This window comes from Dipodomys spectabilis, unplaced genomic scaffold (genome assembly GCF_019054845.1).
Source record: "Dipodomys spectabilis isolate Male_0828 unplaced genomic scaffold, ASM1905484v1 ptg000054l, whole genome shotgun sequence".
Taxonomy (NCBI): domain Eukaryota; kingdom Metazoa; phylum Chordata; class Mammalia; order Rodentia; family Heteromyidae; genus Dipodomys; species Dipodomys spectabilis.
Window position 1 is genome coordinate 43,625,698 of NW_024870731.1, and position 24,391 is coordinate 43,650,088.

A 24,391-nucleotide genomic window follows, 5' to 3' on the forward strand; every position below is an offset into this window, starting at 1 on the left:
TGTCCCTGAGCTCCTTTTGCTCATGTCTAGTACTCTACAACTTTTTCTGTGATTGGAGATAAGAGTCTCATAGACTTTCCTGCCCTGGCTGGCTTTGAACTACTATCCTTCGATATCAGCCTCCAGGGTAACTAGCATTACAGGCTGAGCCGCTGGCACCTGGGAGCTTTTTTTGTTCAAGGCCTGTGGCTTTTCCACTTGACTCATGCCACTTCTGGCTTTTTGCTGGTTAATTGGAGATAAGAGTCTCCTGGGCTTTTCTGCTCCAGGCTGGCTTAGAACTGTGATCCTCAGATCTCAGCCTCCTGAGTAGCTAGGATTATAGGTGTGAGCCATTGGCTCCCAACTTCACATGAATTTTTAAGTGTTTTGTTTTTTTCTGTGAAGGATGACACGGAGAATTTGATGGCTTTCACTGAATCTAGATTTCTTTCAATAATGTGGCCGTTTTTTACAATATAGAGTCTACTGATCTATGAACACAGGATGTCTTTCTTTTTTTTTTTTGGTCTGGTCGTGGGGCCTGAACTCTGGGTCTGGGCGCTGTCCCTCAGCTCTTCAGCTCAAGGCTAGCGCTCTACCACTTGAGCCACAGCGCCACTTCCAGCTTTTTTCTTCTTCCTTATGTGGTGCTGAGTAATCGAACCCAGGGCCTCATGCATGCAAGGCAAGTGCTCTACCACTGAGCCACCTTCCCAGCCCCCACAGGATGTCTTTCTATCTACTAGTGTCTTCTCTAATTTCTTCAGTGGCTTATAGTTTTCATTGTAGAACTCTTTCACTTCTTTAGTTAAGGTTTTCTTTACATATTTAATTTTTTAATAAAATACTACAATGGTCTCTGTGATACAAACTAAAGAGATAGAGATCCTATTTTTTCATTGTGCATTGGATATGTAGCAAGTGCTCTGTATTTGGGTAAGTATTATGGAAATGTATTGTGATACACTAATAACATTTCTCTAGAGTAACAGTTTCTAAGTCTGTCACTCATAGGAGATGGGTTTTTTTGTTTCTAATATTTTTATCTTTAAGTAGTTGTACAAAGGAGTTGCTGTTTACTGAAGCAGTTTATGAGTACAGTGCATCTTGATCAATGCCACTCCTTTCAGCCTTCTTACCCACCCCTTCCCTTATCTGTCTTTTTTGGGGGGAGGGGGTAGTTATGGAGCTTGAACTATGGGCCTGGGCGCTGTCCCTCAGCTCTTCAGCTCAAGGCTAGCGCTCTACCACTTGAGCCACAGCGCCACTTTCATTTTTTTTGTTTTTTTTTTTTCTTTGAGTGGTTTATTGAAGATAAGAGTCTCACAGACTTTCCTGCCCAGGCTGGCTTTGAACTAGATCCTCAGATCTCAGCCTCCTGAGTAGCTAGGATTACAGGCGTGAGCCACTAGCACTTGGCACATAGTCTTTCTTATAGGTGAAGATTTGTATTTGAAAGTTCTAATTCATCAGCTTTGTCTTCAAGCCTAATATTCTGTCTTACTTCAACTGAATTTTTAATTGACTTACTGAGATTTCAGAAAATAGTATATATATATTTTTTTTTTTTTTGCCAGTCTTGAGGCTTGAATTCAGGGCTTGGGCACTGTCCCTGAGCTTCTTTTCCTCAAGGCTAGCACTCTACCACTTGAACCACATCACCACTTCTGGTTTTTTCTGTTTATGTGGTACTGAGGAACCCAGAGCTTCATGCATGCTAGACAAACACTCTTAACACTAAGCCACATTCCCAGCCCAGAAAATTATATTTTGATGTGTTTAGAATCCTGTCTTATTTTTTAATTTCAGGGAATTGTTTTACACAGATGCTTATACATAGATGCAACTTTAGAACTTCGTTTAAGGTATATCTTTTGTACAGCTTCATGGGTGCACTGTGGTAATTTAGTATACATATATAGTGTGTAACAGTCAAGTGGTAGCAATAAGCATTTGTCTCTTCCACCATGGGTTATTTTTATGTGTTGGAAATGTCATGCACTTGGGCAGTTTTGCAGTGTATGGTAAGTTCTGTTAGCTATGCCCAAGAGGAGCCACGATGATTCCTTCTGTGTGCTCCATGCTCCCTGGGGAGCTTCATCCTGTCCCTTCCTGTGCTTCCCAGTCTGCAGTGACCGCTTTCACAGAGCAGGATGACTTACATCTGACTTGTTTCATTTAACATAAGAAAGGCCACTGGAAACATTTATTAAACAAAGAACATAGCATTTTGGCCATTTTAAGAGGACAGGTCAAGGGTATTAAGCACATTCATATTACTGTAAGACAAACTCTCCAGCCATGTCTAGTGACTTTTTTCCCTACCAGATAAGAATTCCTAATCTTTCTACTTCTCCACCCCCAACAGCTGTCATCGTGTTTTCTCTGTAAGCTACACTTTCACTTCCACCTTCTCATGCACATTCAGTGTTTGTTTTCTTGTGACTGACAGTGTACTTGAAATAACATTTTAGTGTTTGTCTTTGATGAACCATAAAAATTCCTTTTAGTTTGAAGCTATAATATTCTATGTACAATATTCCTGTGTAATATTCAGGCTGTATTGGATTTATGGGTTCATCTGCTTATTGGCATTGAGTTTCCATTCTTGGTTATTATAAATCACGTTATTACAGGCAGAGCTCAAATCATCATTTCATCTACTATGTGCAGTTCATTTTGTCTTATCTGTAAAAGTATATTCATGGGTCACATGGTACTTTGTGGCATATTTAGCTAGGCAAAATAGAGGTCACTAGATGTCTGAGTTACTGAGGAGCACTGTGCACTATCACTATCTGTAGGTGTGTGGATCACGAAGTTTCCCTTGCCAACAGCAAAAATGTGCAGCCATGATGTTACCTGAGATAGGTTAGTAGGTAGACAGGGTCAGCAATCATATCCCCACTCATTTAACCCAGAGTTCATGTACTGCCTCAGGACTAATGCTTGCAAAGCTGTGTATGAGCTGATCAGGAGCACTTCATCACTCAGCTCATCATTAAAACATTTCCTCTTGATCCCCACAAAGATTTAAAAAGTTAATCGCTTGTTTGTCAGGACAGATGAACAAGCCATTGCCACCTTCATCTGGACACAGAGACAAATTGAGTCGTCGTTCTTCATAATTCTTGAGGAGTAGACCACACAATCCAAGCATTACATGACCACAAAGAAACCCATGAGCAGCAGAATGGTCCGGGTGGCGCTTTGCTCTTGGAGAAAGGCTGGTGCGGTGAAGATGCTGGGACCACCTCCTGTGCCTGCACAGGAGAGTCACCATGTACCCACCGGAGAGGCCCGGGAGCCCTGGAAACGGTGCATCTCGGAATATCCTTAATACAGACAAGTGCCTGAGGAAATAACTCATGGGTAAGATGGCTCAGGATTCAGTGATAAATATTGGACTGTGTGAGGTCAAGTTGGGGGCAGTGACAGCAGAGATAGAGACGTGCGCTGAAGGACATGTGAAAGACCCACAGCACAAGAAGGAAACACAGGCTGTGGAGGGAGGATTTGCATTTGAACTTTGCCATGCGGGAGCACCTGGGGCCGAGGGTGGCGGCCTGGAGGACACTCGGCAGGCGGTTGGCACAGATGGACAGATGGACAGGCCTCCATCGACGTGTGCATGTGGCGAGAGATTGACATTTGGTGTCATCCCCAAACCTGTGAGTCACAGAAATGTCCATAGTTACGGATCCCATGATCAGCAGCATCCCGAGGTGTGTGAGGGCCTAGAGACCAACAGGCAGGTCAGCGGGCCTCGGCCTGCGCTCAAGAAGCAAGCCGAGGACATGGGAGAGGAGGGGGGTGGCATGGGCCAAGATTCCAATGCCAACCTCAGAGAAAAAGATGTTTCTCACGTTAATAATGCCATGGACTTTTTTCTTTATCTCTTGGAGCAAGTAATTATATAGTAAATGTCTGGGGAGAAAAGCAAGGGGCATTCTTTATTGCTAATACCAGCTGTCATTAATGTCAGCCAGCACTGTTGCCATCAAGAACGATGCGTCCTCTCCCTTCCACAGGCCACCCGCCACTTCCCGGCCACAGGGGATTGTGTCTCTATGGCGAGGCGCGTTGAAATGACCACATATCACATATATCCTTACTCTACCTCATCTTGAAGGGGTTTTTTGCGGCAGTAATGTATCATTTGCTTTCATCTTGGTCATCTTGATTGTCAGGTACATAAGGAAAGCTCTACAGTATTTGCTAATTTTATTGTAAAGACACTGTAGAGAGAGGTTACACTTACGTGAGTGAGGTAATGAGTGCATTTCCTTCTGAGCGTTGCTCCCTCTCACACTTGGGAGGGGTGTGTAAAAGGGGAGAATTAAAACCTCCGAAGCACTATGTGGATCAGACATCCACATCCATGTATTAATTGGTGCTGTCATTCTGGCTATTCACTACCATATCAGATTTAAAATATGTCAGTTGAGCAAATGTCTGTAATACAGGCTTTAAAAACAAGTTTTTTGTTAAGAACTGTGGTCTTCCATTTAGTCTAAGTTTAGCTTTGAACAGTCTCTGATGCTGTACTCTGTGTATGCTGTGTGCACTCCGATGCTTCTCCCTGCTCTTCTCACTGTATTCTTAACACATAGAGAAGCTAGCATTCTCATGTTCATCGGCTCATCATAACTACATGAAAAACATACTTGGGAGAAATCTGAGTAGGCACAGGCACCAGGCAGGACAGTGTTCCGCGGCCCAAGTTCACCTGCACACGTGCTCAGAAAAATTGGAAGGGGAATTTTTTTTTCATGGATTAAAACACACACACACAAAGATTAATCAATCTTTTGAAGCTAGGCAGGGGAAATACCATTGTGTTTAGTGTATTCAGCACGGAATGCACTTGCCCGTCAACACCCACCCTCTCCGTGAACGCTCCTAACAGGAGTTGGGGAGCCCAGGCTAAAGGCCAACAACGCTCTTTTGTAATTTCTGAAGTTAAAACTAGGGCAGAGAACACACTAGTGGGTATTTACCGTAATGTGGGTTTAGCCTAGTGAGGTGAGGTGGTGAACAGACCGCCTCACTTCCTTCTACAGGTTAAAAACCTTCCACTACTCAAACTATAAAGTCATTTCCGTCAATAATAGCTCTGAATAATGATGATGACAGAAGTAAAACTACGTGTATTTAATAAAAATGTTAAAACATTTCTTTCCTAATAACCAGAATATAGATAAGGAATGTTAGAAATCTCTGGATAATATATGGTTTATAACTTGAGTGCTGACATAGCTAGTTAGTGGAGGTCATTTAATTCAGAAAAGTAAATTCAAACCTTAAATTAGTACTCCCTGTTAAAAATGGAATAATTTTTGGAATCTCCGTATAAGGGAAATAATATCCTTAGCACACCTGCCTTGAACAGAACCCCGTGCTCTAGGCTGAGTCTGATAGAGCTACATGGCCCTTCTGTTGCTGTGGAAACTGGCTGGCCATCCCAGGTTTCCTCCTGTGCCAGCCTGCCTAGGACCTGCCCACCCGCTCTTCTCCTTCTGTGTTCAGCACACTTACCCAGACAGATGTGAACGGGAGGTCTCGCTGCACCGAGAGGAACCTCGCAGGGCTGGGTAAAGAGCATTTTGACTCAGCTCTCCGCGGGCCACACTGTCAGTGTGTGTGGGAAGGCCACAGGTCCCGCTGGGGAGCACAGGCCTGTGGCATGCCCGGTGGGGATTTCACCTGCATGCTGACTTCATTTCACTCCCTCCTGGATAATAGCAGTCTGGGGAGATCTGGGGTGAAAAGTTTTCCAAGTTCCCTTGCCGCGTGTGGGTGAGGGGTTAGAAGGATCCCAGTCATGGAGACAGTCCCAATTCTTATCAGATCAGGTTACACTTTTTTTGTCACGGGGCTTGAACTCAGGCTCTGGGCACTGCCCTTGGGTGGTTTTTTGTTTGTTTTGTTTTGCTCAAGGCTAGAACTCTACCACTTTGCACCACAGCTTCACTTTTGGTTTTCTGGTCTTTAACTGGAGATAAGAATTACTCTAATTGTAGATGTAAAGAAAGTAGAAATGGGGAAGGGCAATGGAGGGGGGAGAGGACATGGTTAAAGTGTTGAAAAGCATGTGTTGTGCCTCATATTACTGCAGTAAAAGGGACAGAAGGCAGAACAAAAAATAACATACCAAAATGAACTAACATTTTCATAAATACAGAAAACCAAGAAGCATTTTTTTCTTGCTCCCCCACTACATCTGTCTTTTTTTCTTAAAAATTTTAAATTATTATTGTTTGGGACTTATGAGTTCCTTTAGCATTTATTGTGAATGTTTTTTATTTTCCAGCAATTCTAAAGGATATTGTAAAGATGATATACAGAAGGGTTACAGTTACACAGGTAAAAAGTACATTTCTTTTGGGGCAATATCACCCTTTCTCCTGCTCTGTCCCAGTTGTCTCTTATTTTTTTACAGTATAAACTGGTTAGTACAGTGAGGACAGCCTGATTTAGGGTTTCTCTCAGTGGCAAGGTAGCTGCTCAAAGCTGTGGGCCTTTTCCTCACATGAAGGAAAGTAGAGTTAGAGTTCTCGTTAATAGGCTCTCACAGTAAAGCAGGAGCCCGGGCTCTCCCAGCCACCACCAGTCTCCTGTTTCTCTCCATTTGACATGTGGTATGCTCCTTCTGTCTCTAAGTCTCCTATCCACTCACTTTCTTGTTTTCTAAGACAGGCTCCCTTTCACTCCTTTATTATATTTGTGTGTGTGTGTGTGTGCAGGGCCAGTAGCTTGAACTTTTTTGCTCAAGGCTACCTCTCTACAACTTTAACCACAGCTCCTCTTCTGGTTTTTTACTGGTTAATTCAAGATAAGAGTCTCACAGACTTTCCTGCCCAGGCTGGCTTTGAATCACAGTCTTCAGATCTTAGCTTCCTGATTATCTAGGATTACAGGCATGAGCCATCAGAGCCTGGCCCCTTTATTAGCTTTTTATTTGAATGACTTATCTATGGGTGAAAGTGAGGATATTGAATTCTCTCATTATATCCATGCTAACATCTGTCATTGCTTGCAAGTCCAGAAGCCTTTGTTTGAGTGCACAACTATGTTGAAAACAGCAATTTCCTCTTAGTGCCTCATTTCTTTTATTAATGTGAAGTAACCCTTTTATTTTCTAACATTTTAGCTTGAAGTCTATTATGACTACTTCTATCTACTTTGTGGGGGGTCCATTTGCTTGGAAGATCCTTTCCCATCCTTTCACAGTAAGTCTGTTTTGCCTTTCCAGTAAGATGTGTTTCTTGCAGGCAACAAAAGGTTGTATCTTATTTTTTGCCATTCTACATTTTTTGATTGGAGAGTTGAGCCCATTGGCTTTTAATGTTACTAATGAGAATTGTGTTGTATTCTCTGATATTTTGTGCTGCTTGCTTCTTTCCTTTTCTTCCTTTGATAATCTACTTTTCTAGTAGGGTTTATTTTTTCTTGTACTGCTTTCCTTTTTTATTTTCTTCTGGTCCTGGAGCTTGAACTCAAGGCCTGGCACTGTCCCTGAGCTTCCTTTGATCATGGCTAGCACTCTACCACTTGACCCACAGCAGCACTTCTGACTTTTTCTGAGTGGCTTATTGGAAATATGAGTCTCATTGACTTTCCTGCCCAGGCTGGCTTCAAACTGTAATCCTCAGATCTCAGCCTCCTTAGTAACTAGGATTACAGATGTGAGCCACCAGCACCAGCTGATTTACTTTCTGATTATCTCCTTCAGAGGCTAGGGTTCCCTTAAATATCTTTTCTAGTGCTGCTCTAGTATTATAAGTTCCTTTAGCATTTGTTGTGAATGTTTTTATTTTCCATCAATTCTGAAGGATAAATTCACTGGGTACAGTAGTCTAGCTTGGCACTTAACTGTTTTTCAGGCCTTGAATTATATCTGTTTATGCCCTCCTTGAATTTAGTGTTGGTATCAAGAAATCTGTTGTTTTTCTGATGGGCTTCTCATTTTAAGTTACTTGTAACCTCTCTTTTTAAGCTTTTAGTATTTTTCTTCATTCTATATATTTATGGTTTTTATTTTTTGTTTTGGTTTTTCACTATAATCTGTTTAGAACATTTTTTTCTCTGGTATTGTATGGACTTATATATGCCTCCATCATGTGGAGGATATTTTCTTGAGTTTGGGGAAGTTTGCTGCCATTATTTTAATGAATAATTTCTAGATGCCTTTTGTTTAGTTTTTGGTGTGTGTGTGTGTGTGTGTGTGGTGTGTGTTGCTAGTATTAGGGCTTGAACTCAGTGCTTCCAGCTTTGCACAGCTTTTTTGCTCAAGACTGATACTCTATCTCTTGACCCACACATCCACATTTGGCTTTTAGTTGTTTAATTGGATATATAAGAGTCTCTTAGATTCATCTTCATCAGCTGGCTTTGATCATCATATCTCAGCCTCATGAATAACTAGTATTACAGGTGTGATTCAGTTGGGCCACACTGCCGTTAGTTTTTATTTCTTCCTGGTCTATGCCCATCACTAGTAGGTTTAGTCTTTTTGGTGGAGTTTGAGTGGTCTTATAAGTACCCTTGGTATATTCTAAGTGGGTTTTTTTCTATTTCTTTGATTGTTTTCTCTAGCTCTTGTGCTTTGATACTCAGTTTTGTTTTGTTTTACTTCTTCTGTTCTATTACCTAGGATTTCTCTTTTGTTGTTTTTGGTTGACAGACTTGAACTTATGTCCCTGAGCTCTTTTGCTCAAGGCTAGCACTCTACCACTTGAGCTACAACACCACTTGTGGTTTTCTGGTGGTTAATAGGAGATAAGAGTCTCACAGACTTTCCTGCCTGAGCTGACTGTGGTCAGAACTGCTGTCCCCAGATCTCAACCTCTTAAGTAGCTAGGATTATAGGCATGAGCCACCAGCACCTGACTTACCTAGGATTTAGACTGAGTTTTTGAGTAATTGAGCTATTCAGTTCCTGGATTTGAGTGGGTTTTTTTTTTTTTTCAGCTCTTTATTAATTCACATATACTACATTGCCTTCTTTATTATGCTGTTTGTTTTTATGATCTTTTTGTTCTTTTCATTTTTTTCTTGTTGCTTGTTTGAATTATCTTGGAACTTGTCCAGTTTGTAAAGTATCTGTTTCTCAGCTGGGTGCCAGTGGCTCACACCTGTAATCCTAGCTACTCAGAAGGCTGAGATCTGAGGATCACTGTTCAAAGCCAGCCAGGCAGGAAAGTCCGTGAGACTCTTATCTCTGATAAACCACTCAAAACCGGAAGTGGTGCTCTGACTCCTTGAGCTAAAGAGCTGAGGGACAGCACTCAGGCCGAGTTCAAGACCCTCAACCAACAAAGAAAGAAAATGAAAGGCAGAAAGAAAGAAAGAGAGAGAGAGAGAAAGAGAAAGGAAGAAAGAAAGAGAAAGAAAAAAAAGAAAGAATCTTTCTCAAGGCAAGGCTGTCCACTCTCTCCACTCCTCTTCAAACATTTCTAGAATTTCAATCAAGAGCAATGAGGCAAGAAAAAGACATAAAAGGTATTCCAATAGGGAAATAAATCAGACTATCCCTATTTTCAGATGACACGATCTTTTATCTAAATGACCCCAAAGACTCCATCCCCACACTTGTTTTTTTTTGTCAGTTGTGGGGCTTGAACTCTGGGCCTGAGTGCTGTCCCTCAGCTCTTCAGCTCAAGGCGAGCGCTCTACCACTTGAGCTACAGCGCCACTTCCGGTTTTCTGGTGGTTTATTGGAGATAGGAGTCTCACGGTCTTTCCTGCCCAGGCTGGCTTTGAACCGCGATCCTCAGATCTCAGCCTCCTGAGTAGATAGGATTACAGGCGTGAGCCACCAGTGCCTGGCTCATCCCCACGCTTGTAGAACTGATCAATAACTTTGGCAAAATAACAGAATACAAAATTAATCCACAAAAATCAGTAGCCTTTCTGTATACCAACAATGTACAAGCAGAGAGGGAAGTCAGGAAAACAACTCCATTTATAATAGCCTTAAAAAAATAAAGTATTTTGTAGTAAACCTAACCATGGAAACAAAAGACAAATTTGAAGAAAGAAATAGATGACATTAGAAAATGGAAAGACCTCTAGTATTCACAGATAGGTAGAAATCATACTGTGAAAATGGCCATACTGCCAAAAATGATCTACAAATTTAATGCAACCCCTATCAAAATCCCATTTCTTTTTACCAGGATAGAGAAAACAATCCAGAATTTCATATAGAACAACAAAAGACCTCAAATAGCCAAAGAAATAAGAGGCAAGAAAAAGCAATTATTGGTGATAACACAATCCAAGACCTCAAGCTCTATTACAGAACTGTAACAGCAAAAACAGCTTGGTATTGGCACAAAAAAATAGACCTGAAGATCAATGGAATGGACTAGAAGACCTGGAAATAAAATCATATACTTAGAGAGTTATCTGATATTTAATAAGGGAGCCAGAGATCACCTCTTCAGTAATTGGTGTTGGGAATATTGGGCACCCATATGCAGAAAACTAAAAGTGGATTCCTGTTTGTCATCATGCACTAATATCAACTCAAAGGGGATCAAAGATCTCAGCGTCGTTGAAATTACTGCAGGAGGGAGTAGGAGAAACACTAGAACTTATAGGCATAGGCAGAAACTTTTTGAAAAGAGTCCCAGAAGCACAGCAAATAGGAGAGAGACGCGACAAATGAGATTACATCAAAACGAAAAGTTTCTGCACTGGACAGACAGCCAAAAGACGAGGAGAAGATCTTTACCACCAATACATTTGACACAGACCTAATATCCAAAATATACAAGGAGATCAAGAAACTAATCCTTCCCAAAGCTAATAATCAGCCAATCAATAAATGGGCAGAGGAGCTAAGGAGAGACCTTTCAAAAGAAGAAAGAATGGCAAAGAAACACATGAGGAAATGCTTACCATCTCCGGCCACAAAGGAAATGCAAATCAAAACAACTCTGAGATTCCACCTCACCCCAGTTAGATTAGCCAACATTGAATTTGAATAACAGCAATTATTGGTGTGGATGTGGGGAAAAAGGAGCCCTACTGCACTGTTGGTGGGGATGTAAATTGGTATGACCATCCTGACAGCAGTCTGGAGGTTCCTCAAAAAAACTAAACATAGACCTTCCCTGCGACCCAACCATACCACTATTGGGCATCTACCCAGATCGTCACAGTCAGGACACTATAAAGACACTTGCACATCTATGCTCAATGTTGCACTATGCATAATAGCCAAACTATGGAAACAGCCGAGATGCCCCCCAGTAGATAAGTGAGTCCAAAAAATGTAATCCCCTGTACACAATGGAATTGTACACAGCCATTAGAAAGAGTAGTATGTGTCATCTGCAAGGAAATGGATGGACCTAGAACAAATCATGTTAAGTGAGGTAAGACGAGTGTATGTCTCAGAGAGACGGCGTATGTTTTCTCTTATATGAGGAAGCTAGAGCTAACGTACACAGGGACATACTAAATTATACAGGACTCTAGGCATCCACACACAGCAAGACCAAAGGAGGAGACACTTAGGGGAGGAGCACAAGGTGCAATGCCCACGCAGCTAATCACATAAAATAATGCTTATTGGGATGAACTCCAAAAATGAAAATGAGGTTTTTCCATTGTTGTTGTTGTTGTTTGTCTTGTTTGTTCGTTTATCTGTCTTTGGGAGGGTAAAGGGAAGCACAGAAATGGAGAGACAAAGGTGAACATACAGCAGAGGTACTCACTAGACACTATGTTGAAAATGAACAGTTCCACTTGTGGGTAGGGACAGGAGGGAAAAACTGCGAGAGAGTGAGGAAAGGGGTGACACTGTCCAAAAAGAAATGTGCTCTTTACTTGACTTACATAACTGTCAACCTCTGCACATCACCTTCACAATAACAATACAAATGTACAAAAGAAATATACTCAGTACAAGACTATGTAACTCCTCTGTGCATCACCTTTATAAAAACAATTAAAATTTTTTAATCTGTTTATTTTAGTAGCAATTTTATTGCTTGTTTATTGAGCTCATTGTTTACATTTTCTTCCTTTTCATTCTCACTTATGACCTTCATTGTAACCTATTGTTTTTTTTTATTGTAAAGATACTATACAGAGGGTTACAGTTACATGAGTGAGGTAATGAGTACACTTCCTCTTGAACATTGTTACCTCCTCCATTGTTTTCCCCCTACCATCCCTTCCCTCCCTACCTTCCCTGAGGTTCTTTTTTTTTTTTTTTTTTTATTGTGATTAGGTGATTACATAATTTCCGGAATTTCACAGTATTGTGGAATAATGATGCTCATTTAAAGTCACAAGCTCATTCTAACTTTCCTGGAGCAAATTGTCTATCACAGTCTGTAACATATAACGGTGTTCACATGTTATACACCATACATGTGATCAGCAGCATGGGGATATTTAGTAGTGGTTCGACCAGATGAGTAGGAGTTCTTTGTTTCTTAAGTCCTGTTAGTTTTGTCGTATCACCTAACATTTTGGATTTAGCATCCACTTATCAGGGAGACCATGTACCATTTGTCTCTTCTCTCTTGGCTTACCTCGCTCAACATGATTCCTTCTAGCTCCATCCATTTCCCTGCAAATGCCATTATTTTGTCATTTCTAATGGCTGCATAATATTCCATTGTGTATAGATACCACAATTTTTGAATCCATTCATCTGTGATGGGGCATCTAGGTTGTTTCCATATCCTAGCTATTGTGAACAGTGCTGCAATAAACATGGAGGTGCACGTGTCCTTGTATATTGGTTCCCGTTGTTCAGGATAGATGCCTAGAAGTGGTATGACTGGGTCGTAAGGGAGATCAATCTTTAGCTTTCTAAGGACCCTCCAGACTGCTTTCCAAAGTGGTTGTATAAGTGTACATTCCCACCAGCAGTGTAATAGGGTTCCTCTTTCTTCACATCCCCTCCAGCATTTGTCGTTGGCTGATTTGTGGATGTGGGACATTCTGACTGGGGTAAGGTGGTATCTCAGGGTTGTCTTTATTTGCATTTCCTTCACCACCAGGGATGATGAACATTTCCTCATGTGTTTCTTTGCCATTTTTATTTCTTCATCTGAGAAGTCCCTCTTTAGTTCCCTTGCCCATTTAGTAATTGGTTTGTTAGGTTTGGGAGGGATTAGTTTCTTGAGTTCCCGTATATACAGGATGTTAACCCCTTGTCTGATATATTGCTGGTAAATATTTTTTCCCAATTCGTTGGTTGTCTTTCTAGCTTGGTTGCGATAGATTTAGCTGTGCAGAAGCTTTTTATTTTAAGGTAGTCCCATTTGTCGAGTCTCTCTCCAACTTGTTGTGACCCTGGGACTCTGTTCAGGAAGTTCCTTCCTGTGCCTGTTAGTTCAAGTGTTTCTCCTACTCTGTCCTGCAGTAGTTTCAGAGATTCAGGTTTAATGTTAAGGTCTTTAATTCATTTTGAGTTGATGTTGGTGCATGGTGATAGGCTAGGGTCCACTTTTAGTTTCCTGCATGTGGCCGCCCAGTTTTCCCAGCACCAGTGGTTGAAGAGGCTGTGTTTCTTCCATTGTATGTCTTTGGCTCCTTTGTCGAATATCAGCTGGCTGTTAGGCCTGTGGATTTATTTCTGGATCTTCTATTCTATTCCATTGGTCTTCGGGTCTGTTTTTGTGCCAGTACCATGCTGTCTTTGTTATTATAGCTCTGTAGTAGAGTTTGAAGTTCGGCATGGATAGCCCTCCCATATTGTCTTTATCCCCTAGAATTGTTTTGGCTATTCTAGGTCTTTTGTTATTCCATATGAATTTTTGGACTGTTTTCTGTATTTCAGAGATGTACGTCATTGGGATTTTAATAGGAATTGCATTGAATTTGTATATTAGTTTTGGAAGTATTACCATCTTTACTATATTAAGTCGGCCTACCCAAGAGCATGGGAGGTCTTTCCATTTCCTAGTGTCGTCTGCAATTTCTTTCTTTAACTTTTTATAGTTCTCATTAAATAGTTCTTTTACATCTTTGGTTAGGTTAATTCCTAAATATTTTATTTTGGGGAGGTTATTGTGAATGGGGTTGCTCCCTTTATTTCCCTCTCTTCTTGTACATTGTCAGTGTACAGGAAGGCAACTGATTTTTGTGGGTTTATTTTGTATCCTGCTATTTTGCCGAAGTGATTTATAATTTCTAAGAGTTTGGGGATGGAGTTTTTGGGATCGTGAAGGTATAGTATCATGTCGTCTGCAAAAAGGGATGGTTTAACTTCTTCTTTCCCTATGCGGATCCCTTTAATGTCTTTTTCTTGCCTTATTGCCTGGCTAAGGGTTCCAGGACTATATTGAAGAGGAGTGGAGACAGTGGGCATCCTTGCCTTGTTCCTGATTTTAGGAGAATTGGTTGTAGCTTTTCCCCATTAACTATAATATTGGCTATTGGTCTGTCATAAATGGCTTTTATTGTTTTTAGAAATGTTCCTTCTATTCCTATTTTCTCCAGAGCTTTTAGCATGAGTGAATGTTGAATTTTATCAAAGGCCTTTTCTGCATCTGTGGCGATAATCATGTGATTCTTGACCTTGGCTCTGTTGATGTGTTGGATTACATTTATTGACTTACGTATGTTAAACCATCCCTGAGTCTCTGGGATGAAGCCTACCTGGTCATAGTGTATAATTTTTTTTATGTGTTTCTGGATTCTGTTAGCTAGAATCTTGTTAAGGATCTTTGCATCTGTGTTCATCAAGGAAATTGGCCTGTAATTCTCCTTTTTGGTTGGGTCTTTGCCTGGTTTGGGGATGAGTGTGATATTGGCTTCGTAGAATGAGTTTGGGATAGCTCCCTCCTTCTCTGTTTCTCTGAAGAGCTTAAGGAGTATGGGTATTAGTTCTTGTTTAAAGGTCTTATAGAATTCTGCTGTGAATCCATCTGGTCTTGGGCTTTTTTTTTTTGTTGGAAGACTTTTGATAGCTTCCTGTATCTTGTTATAGGATATTGGCTTATTTAATTGGTTTACTTCTTCTTTGCTCAGTTTAGGCAACTTGTATTTCTCTAAAAATGCATCCATTTCTTCCTTTAGGGAGTATAACTTTTGAAAGTAGTCTGTTAGAATTGTTTGGATATCTTGGGTACGTGTTATGATTTTTCCCGTGGCATCCCTAATCCTGTTAATATGGGTTTCCTCTCTTCTTTTTTTAATTAATCTTGCCAATGGGCCATCAATTTTGTTTATTTTTTCAAAGAACCAGCTTTTTGTTTGGTTTATTTTGGTTATAATTTTCTGATTTTCTAATTGGTTAATCTCTGCTCTTAATTTGGTTATCTGGCTTCGTCTAGTAACTTTAGGTTCCATTTTTTCTTGTTTTTCTAGCTGTTTTAATTGCAACATGAGATTATTTACTTGGTCTGTCTCCATTCTCTTGATGTGGGCACTGAGGGCAATAAATTTGCCCCTCAGGACTGCTTTTTGCTGTGTCCCACAAGTTTCTTTGTGAGGTGTTTTCATTTTCATTGAGTTGTAGGAAATGCTTTATTTCTTCTCTGATCTCTTCCATTACCCAGGCATCGCTAAGGAGTGTGCTGTTCAATTTCCATGTATTAGAGAAATTTCTGCGGTATGCTTTGTTATTGAGAGCTAGCTTGATTCCACTGTGGTCATATAGGATACAGGGGATTATGTCGATCCCTTTGTATTTGCTTAAATTCCTTGCATGAACTATGATATGGTCTATTTTGGAGAAAGTTCCATGAGCTGCTGAGAAGAATGTGTACTGTGTTGCTTTAGGGTGAAATACTCGGTAGATGTCAGTTAAGTCCGCTTGAAGTATGGCCTCACTTAATTCGGTAGCTTCTTTGCCAATCCTCTGGTTGGTAGACCTGTCCTTTGGTGAGAGGGGTGTGTTAAAGTCTCCTAGTATTATCGTATTGGGATCTATTTTATTCTGTGTAAGTTTGAGAGTGTTTGTTTAACATATCTGGGTGCACCAATATTTGGGGCATATCAGTTGATGATGGTAATATCCTCCTCTTGGATTGTTCCCTGTATTAATATGTAGTGTCCGTCCTTGTCTTTCTGTACTGATTTTAATGAAAAGTTTATTTTGTCAGATATCAGGATAGCTACACCTGCTTTCTTACTGGGGGCATTTGATTGGTAGATCCTTTTCCACCCCTTCACTCTGAGTTTGTTTGTATGTTTGGCTGAGAGGTGGGTCTCCTGAAGGCAACAGATGGATGGGTCTTGTTTTCTGATCCAGTCCTCAGTTCGTTTTCTTTTAATTGGCGAATTCAGCCCATTTATATTAAGAGAAAGTATAGAGAGATGCATTGTTGTCCCTGCCATTCCGTTTTCCTAAGGTTTTCTTCTTTCCTTTCCTCCTGTGCTTGCTCAGTTAGACTTTGAGTAATGCCTGTCTGGGGCAGGTCCCAGTTCCTGGTTGCTTTCTTCAGGTTGTATCCCCCCCACTCTTAGAATTCTTTGTAATGCTGGCTTAATGTTTATGTATTCATTTAGTTTTTCTTTGCTATTAAAAGTTTTCAGTTCTCCATCGAATGTGAATGCTAGCTTTGCTGGGTATATCAGTCTGGGTTGGCAGTTATTGGCTTTCAGGGCTCGTATGGTGCTTTCCCAGGCTTTTCTTGCATTCATTGTTTGTGTGGAGAGATCTGCAGTGATTCTAATTTTTTTCCCATTGTAGTATAGCTCCTTCTTCATTTTTGCTGCATGCAGGATTGTTTCCTTATTATTCAGGTCTATCATTTTTACTATAACGTGTCTAGAAGTGTTTCTCCTGGGATCTTGCTTGTTGGGTGTTCTATACGCTTCTGTTATGTAGGTAAGTTGTTCCTTTTTGAGGTGGGGAAAATTTTCACTGATTATCTTGTTAAATAGGTGTTGCATTCCCTTGCTCTGGAATTCCTCACCTTCGTCCACTCCGATTATAGGAAGGTTAAATTTCTTGGCATTATCTGCTTGCTCTTGAATTTCCCTTTGGTTTAATTTGAGTGATTTTTCCATATCTGTCACTTTTTGGTCCAGTTGGTGTATTCTGTCTTCTGTATCTGACACGCTACCTTCCATTTCATTCACTCTGTTGACCGTGGCTTCTATTGTGGTTTGCATGGAGGAAATGGATCCCTTTATGGATTCAATGTTGGTTCTCATAATACTGATCTCAGTATGCATTACCTCTAATTTGGCGTTTATCTCACTTCTTACTGAGGTTTGTGCAGCTTCTATTTTTGCATGCATCTCTTGTTTGATATCCTGTATCTCTTTTGATAGTTCATCCTTGTGCTCTTTCAATTTCTGATCAATTTCTCACTTTATTTCTTGAGTCATTGCTTCCAGCAACCCTTGGATGTAGCTTTTGTCTTCCATTCCTGCTTTGCTCCCACTGGGGCTCTCCCCTGCGTGGCTGCTGGCTATTGAGGTTAGCTTGCTGTCCTGGGTGGTGGTAAACCTTGTAATTTTTCTCTGTGATTTTCGCATGGGGGTTCAGGAGACTGCTCTGCAATTTTGTTTTGGTGTGTCTGTCTTTGCTTGGTTGCTGATTCTGTATTGGTAGAGAGAGTCTGTGCCTGACCTGGGTTCTGTTGGGAGCCTATTTCTAGCTGCTGTTCTGACCTACTTAGGATTCTCGGCTCTCTACTGTAGATTGCTGGCAATTCCCGCCTTTGGAAGGGTTGAGCAGCCTAGACTGCTTGTGTTTGCTCCTACGGGTGCTCTTGGGAAGATCAGATGCTCTGGATGCACTGTCCCAAATATTGGTGTCTGCTGTGGGTTCCTGATGTGTTTTTGTTTGTTTGTTTGTTTGTTTTGGGCTGGTTGTGGGCTTGAACTCTAGGTTTGGGTGCTGTCCCTCAGCTCTTCAGCTCAAGGCTGGCACCCTACCATTTGAGCCACAGCACTACTTCTGACCCTTTTTGCTTTTGTGATGCTGAGGAATCAGATCCAGGGCCTCATACATCCAAGACTATCACTCTACTGCTGAGCCGCCTTATCAGCCTGAGCTCCTGCTTACTATCAGGTGCTGGCAGCCTGTGTTGCCCAATTCCCAGCCTAGGGTATATGGGTGGAGTTTTGGTGGGGTTTGGGCTTCTCTTGTCCTGAGCCTCCAGGTCTTTTGTTGTCACAGGCGTGCTTCCCGGGGAGTGCTGTTCCCTGTTTTTCTCCCCTCTGTTGAGGCGTATGCTCAGCTTTTGACTTCAGTTGGGAGGAGTTGGTTGTGTTGTTCAGGCACCGGATCCCCAGGCCTGGTTCCGGCCCCCACCTGGAGCGCGCTCGTTAGGCCTGTGCTAATGTGTATACCACCTAGGTTATGCAGCCTGGAGGACACAGTTCAAATTTCTTCTACTGTTGGTAGTCTTGACCCAGGGGCGCTGTTCCTGGCTTGGGCATTTAAGCTCCCTTCCAGGGGCGCTCTTGCTCTAGCCTGGCCAGCGGAGTGTGCTCCACGGGCTGGTGGAGCTCTCGAACAGTTCCCAGTTTTAGTGGGTCCTGTGGTCCGGGTGTTGGGGTAGGGAGTCTAGGTCAGGGTCTGGGGATTCCCTCCAGCTCTGGTCTCCCTTGAGGGATACACTGTCCCCTGTGGGGTACTCACCCTGGAGCTGGTTTTGTTGTGTAGGTCGTCAGTTGCTGTTGCAATCCGAGTTCAGTTGGGGTGGTTGCAGGCTGGGCTGGGCGGTGGTGGCTCTGTGTGATTCTTTTCTGTCTCTGCCTCTATCGAAGCTGTCGGGTCCACAGTGTCCACGCTCAGGCGGCTTCTGCGCGGGTGGTCTGCAGACAGCTCCCTTTGTCGCGCTGCCGGGCGGCTTTGGCGGGATGGAGCCTCTCTGCTCGGGTGGAGAGTGAGGGGTGGTGGTGGGATCCTCGTGGAGACTCCTGGCTGGTAGGTTTCTCTGTTCATGGCGATCAGCTGGTCTGCAAACTGGTACCTCACGCGGCTTCTACACGGGTGATCTGCAGGTGGCCCCCTGTGTCTCTAACCTATTGTTTTTGATGTTGATACGTTGTCTTTTTTTTTTTTTTTTTTTGGTCATGGGACTTGAGCCCTGAGCTCTTCAGCTCAAGGTGAGCGCTCTACCACTTGAGCCACAGCGCCACTTCCAGTTTTCTGGTGGTTTATTGGAGATAAGAGTCTCATGGACTTTCCCACCCAGGCTTTAAACCAGGATCCTCACATCTCAGCCTCCTGAGTAGCTAGGATTATAAGAGTGAGTCACCAGCACCTGGCTATGTGGTCTTTTTAAATAATGAATTTCACAGTCTTTCAGTGAGATTTGTGCATCTGTGTCCAGAATTTGTGAATGTTTCAGTATATATGTTGCTGCATGTTATGCATTGCTGATTTCGTGAACTTCATTAAGGTGGGGTGATGGCTGCTGGGTGTAGAGTATGGTTTGGGAGTGTCAGTCTTGGTTGAAAAATAGATTACTTCAGTGCTTGAGAGACTAGATGAGACTCATCCTCTCAGGATGAGAGCCTGGTTTTAAAGGTTTTTGTAGGTGGTAAATTCAGACTCATATCTGAGCAGGCTTCTAAAGAAGATGAGTTACAGGGGCTGGGAATGTGGCTTAGTGGTAGAGTGCTTGCCTAGCATGCATGAAGCCCTGGGTTCCATTCCACATACACAGAAAAAGCCAGAAGCGGCTTAAGTGATAAGAGTGTTAGCCTTGAACAAAAGAAGCTCAGGGACAGCGCCCGGGCCCTGAGTTTAAGTCCCAGGACCTCCACTGCTTGCCATCTGCAGCTGAGTCCGAGCCGCAGCTGCATACGCTGTCCGTGGTGCTGAAGGGTGGCGAGGAAGGGTCGGGCTGCGTCCTCCCCTGTCCTGGCGCAGGTTGCCCGCCTGCGCAGTCTTTGCAGCCAGGGCATTCTTTATGAAGCCGGTGACCTCTGTGGTCTGTACTTGGCCTCGCGCTGTGTAATAACGCACTGTCCGGTGGGTAGAGAGCAGCCTGTGCCTGTTTTCCAGTTCCCGTCCCGCAAAGTTTAATAAAACACAGAAAGCGGAGTCGTTCAGTCTTCTGATGTATTTGCTCCCATAGAGTGTTCAGCTTGGTTCCTCTCCTTTTTTGTCCTGCGGGCTCAGGGCTTGGCTCCCAGGGCCTCGGCCTCAGAGCGAAAGGCCCCCGGCTCCTCTCAGAGCTGTGAGCCAGCTCAGCAGGAGTCTGGGGTCTCGCCGGCAATCCCTGCAATCTACCCCAGAACGATTTCAGTGTCTTGTCAGCCTGGGACAGAGCTTTAAGCCCAACACTGAGTTTTGAAATCTTGAAGGACACGGGCCAGGGCGACTGGAGCCACAAACCTAAGAAGAGGGCAGGCCGCAGGGAGAAGACGCCCACAGCCTCGGGCGCCAACTTGAGGCGCCGGAGCCACTCCCCAGAGGGAGAAACCACGAAGCGAGAAACGACTTTGGACTCATTTGGCAGTGTGATCAACAAGAGCACTTGGGGCTCTCCCCGGAGGGGACTCCTCTGCTCCCTCTCCCACATGTGGCAAGGGAAGCTAGAGAAAAGTTCTGAGCACAGCTCTCCCCGGATCGCCGTGTCTGGGAGAGAGGGAAGTAAACCGCGAGCAGGTGAAAGGTCCCACTGGGGGCGCCAAGGCCTGCGCTCCCCGGCGAGACCTTGTCACTGACTGACAGAGGACTAAAATTAGAGGCTGCAGGGGGATGAGCCAACCACCTCACGCCCTTAAAGCTGCGCGGCTCCTCTCAGCGCACAGACTCCCTCGTGCTGCAGGTCGGTGCTGCTCTGTGTGTCAGGTGGAGGGTGACGGGCAGGTGGGGCCCCTGTGCGGGACGGGAAGGGAAGTGCGTGTTCGGTGTCGGGCCTCAGATTCAGCCTCCCTCTCTGAAAGTCCTCATGGCTCAGAGGACATGTCCTCTAGAATGCAGACGGAACATTTCTTCTTAGGACATCTAGACCTTAAATTTGGTAGTTCATAATTTTAGTAGACTCTTTCCCTAGGTAAGAGGCAATTTCTATTTTTCTGGCTTACATGATTTTAATTGACTTGCACCCAAATGCTTAATTTCCTTTTATTATGTAGGAGTTTTAAACTGGTAAACGCTATTCATATACATATTACCTGGAAAACCATGTCTTCATTTCACATGATTATTAAATATTCTCAGGTTGAATCCTCTTCACATGTCAGAACAGTTAACGATGTGTGTATGTTATAGTAGGACAATAACAAGTAATTCTAGATTATTTAGAAGAAAATGAGGTCCTTTGTTCAAGACCTCGTCGCATGGAGCCTAACCTCATACTGCCGCAGATATTTCTTAGTAGTTCTCTTGCAATCTTGTTTGTTTGTTTGCTTGCTTGCTTGTTTGACAGTCCTGGGGCTTAAACTCAGGGTTTAGGTGCTATCTCTGAGCAACTTTTTTGCTCATGGCCAGTGTTCTACCACTTGTGCCACAGTGCCACTTCTGGCTTTTTCTCTGATTAATTGGAGATAAGAGGCTCATAGATTTTCCTATCTGGGCTGGTTTTGAACTGCGATCCTCAGATCTCAGCCTCCTGAGTAGCTGGGATGACCGGCGTGAGCTCCTGCAATCTTGTGCATGTGGTTCTGTCTGGTACTGAGGCTTCAACTCAGTCTTGTGCTCTTGCTTGGCTTGCTTGCTAATGACTGGTGCTCTGCCTTCAGCCATGCCTCTAGCCCAGCTTTTAGCTGGTTAATTGGAGCTGGAGTCTCTTGTACTTTCCAACCCAAACTGGTTTCAGTCTTCTGAGTAGCTAGGATTACAGGACTGGCTCTGAGGAAATCTTCCTTGTCCCCATCTTATTTTCATAAGTTACAGATCAGTGGAGTTGGCCTTCAGTGTGTACCCGACTCGGTCAGCAATGTCAGGTGAGAGTGGTGTGGAGCTTGGGGCCAGGGCAGCGCATGTTACACAGGCCAAGGGAAGAGGTGGCAGTCTCTTCTGACCGCCACAGACCCAGGGGTGTAATTCCTGTGAGCCGTGGAGCAGGAATGTGAGTCCTGTAACATTTCCTCCGTGCACGACTCATTTAGAAATACCTCTTCCCTCAGCTGTAATAATGGATATGCCTTAATGCATGCACTTGAAGGAGAATGGAGAAAAATCGTGCCCCGTCCTCTCTCTGCTGAGGTTTTCTTTTTTCCAAACTATGTTTTCATGAGCATATCTGTATGCATGGATAAATATGAACCAATGCAGTGAGTTTGATAAGAAGGGAAGGCCAAGGCTGTTTAGCAAGAATGCAGTTTGCCTCTGATTCATCCCTGGGCTTCTCAGGAAGCAGGTTGTCTGCAGGTCTGTCTGGGTTTCCCAGGCGACAGCCTCCTGTCAGGGATGGCACTCCTCCGGCTTCCGGTCTTCCCTATCGAGAACTCTTCTATGGACGTCTCCCAGAGCAGTTTCACACATTAATGCTGTAGATATTGTATCATCCAAGTGTGAGCCCTGAGTTATTCTTTACCATTCTGTCAGCTTGCGAAGTCGTGCACATTCTCATCCTGTTTTTCAGAACCAGCTGAAAAACCAACCATTTTCCGGACATTTCTCTGGTTATTGCCCATTACCTGGCCGGGCTTCCCTTGTGGCCTTTCTGGGCACAGGGCTGGTGTCTGGCGGGTGTTTTTCCTTCCAAAGGCTGGAGCCATCTCCCCCAGGTGCTCTTCTAGTTTCCAGGGTCACCGGTGTGAGGCTGGCAGGGTCGCCTTCGTTTGTGAGGTTATGGTGGTGGTGTCAGTGGTGAAGCGGAGCTGTGGTGGTGCCAGGAACGTGTGTGCTTTGTGGTGTGCCTGGGTAGACATGAGTTCTGTCACTCTCCTGAATATCATCTGCAGTAGCATCTTTATTTACCCAGCGGATAAGCGCAATTATGTTCATACTGCAGACGAGAAGCAGGTGTGCCTCCCTCCCTCTCTCCATGCTGCAGTCTGTCCCCGCAGACGTCCCCGCCATGCTGGGCCGTGCCGAGGCAGCCCATCCTCCGCCTCCCGACGCTCAGGGCGCTGCCCCGGCCTCCACCCCAGAGCATTTCATAAGCTTGCCTTTGAACACAACAACGTCCCGCAGCCCCAGTTCTCAGCTGAAACTTGCTAGAGTTTTATGAAGAGTTGTATTTATTTATTTTTTGATCGATTGTGGGGCTTGACCTCAGAGCCTGGGCACTGTCTCTGAGCCTCTTTGTGCTCAAGGCTAGCTCTCTACCTTGAGCCATAAGGCCACTTCCAGGTTTTTTTGAGTGATTAATTGGAGGTAAGAGTTGCACAGGGAAGCGGGGCACCGGTGATTCATGCCTTTAATCCTAACTACTCAGGAGGCTGAGATCTGAGGATCACAGTTCAAAGTCAGCCCGGGCAGGAAATTCCGTGAGAGTCTTCCAATAAACCACTAGAAAACCAGAAGTGGCACAGTGGCTCAAGCAGTAGAGTGCTTGCCTTGAGCTGAAGAGCTCAGAGATAGAGCCCAAGCCCAGAGTTCAAGCCCCACAACCGACCAAAAAAAAAAAAAAAAGGAGTTGCACAGGGACTTTCCTGCCCGGGCTGGCTTCAAACCACGATCCTCAGATCTCAGCCTCCTGAGTAGCTAGGATTACAGACCTGAGCCACCAGCACGTGCCTTGTGTTTGTAAGGCTCCAGTGTTTAATTTTAGAACAGTTAGAATTCCACTTGTTAAATCCTTGTGTGTACCTGTTTTCTTTTAAAGCACTGTCAGTGTATATTTTACGTGGTACAGAATTGATGTCCAGACTCAGTGAACCCTATCACAAGCACACAGACTTCTCCAAATCTCCTTTAGAGCTGTGTTCCAGTGATTTAAGGGACCATGCAGTAATTCCACGATATATCTTTATATCTCATATTTAAAGGCTTAACTGTATAGTTATGTTACAGAGATACTACACAAGTCCACCATCATCAAATGATGTCAGAGAATTCATCCGTGGGCCTCTTGAGACTGGAAACATGTCAGCCCCCTGAAAGGGAGATTCCTGGGAGAATATCATGGCTGATTGGAGACTTGTCTTTAATCACCCCTGGAAGCGGAATAGCCTGAATCTATTTTAATTGTGGCTCCACAAACTTCCCTGGCTCCACCTGCCTTCCTAGGAAAGACTTTGGCATAAGTGCTGATGAATGTTTGACAAGACGCTGCTCACATAGGAAAATTGTTCTGGCACACTGATGACGATATAAGATGTATAGTTACTTCGTAGTGTTCAGAGAAAGGTCCTGGAGCTCACTACTGTAGAGCTACTCAAGTTTATGCTGGTAGCAAATGGCAGGTGTTAGGTATGACTTCAGGCCACCTATCTTCACCGTCTACCTGTGTCAATCCTTGCTCTGTTCATATATTAAGGACGTTGGGTCTGACACTAAGTGCACCGGGGAACAGGGAATAACCCTGTGTGTGTCCAACTGTGGAGTCCTTTTGCTGCAGAGGTCTCC

General features: G+C 43.6%; 1 pseudogene; it reads right to left on the minus strand.

Moving 5' to 3' along the window:
• Positions 1–3,015: 3,015 nt before the first annotated feature.
• LOC122108111 lies at positions 3,016–22,925 on the minus strand (annotated as a pseudogene).
• Positions 22,926–24,391: the final 1,466 nt, after the last annotated feature.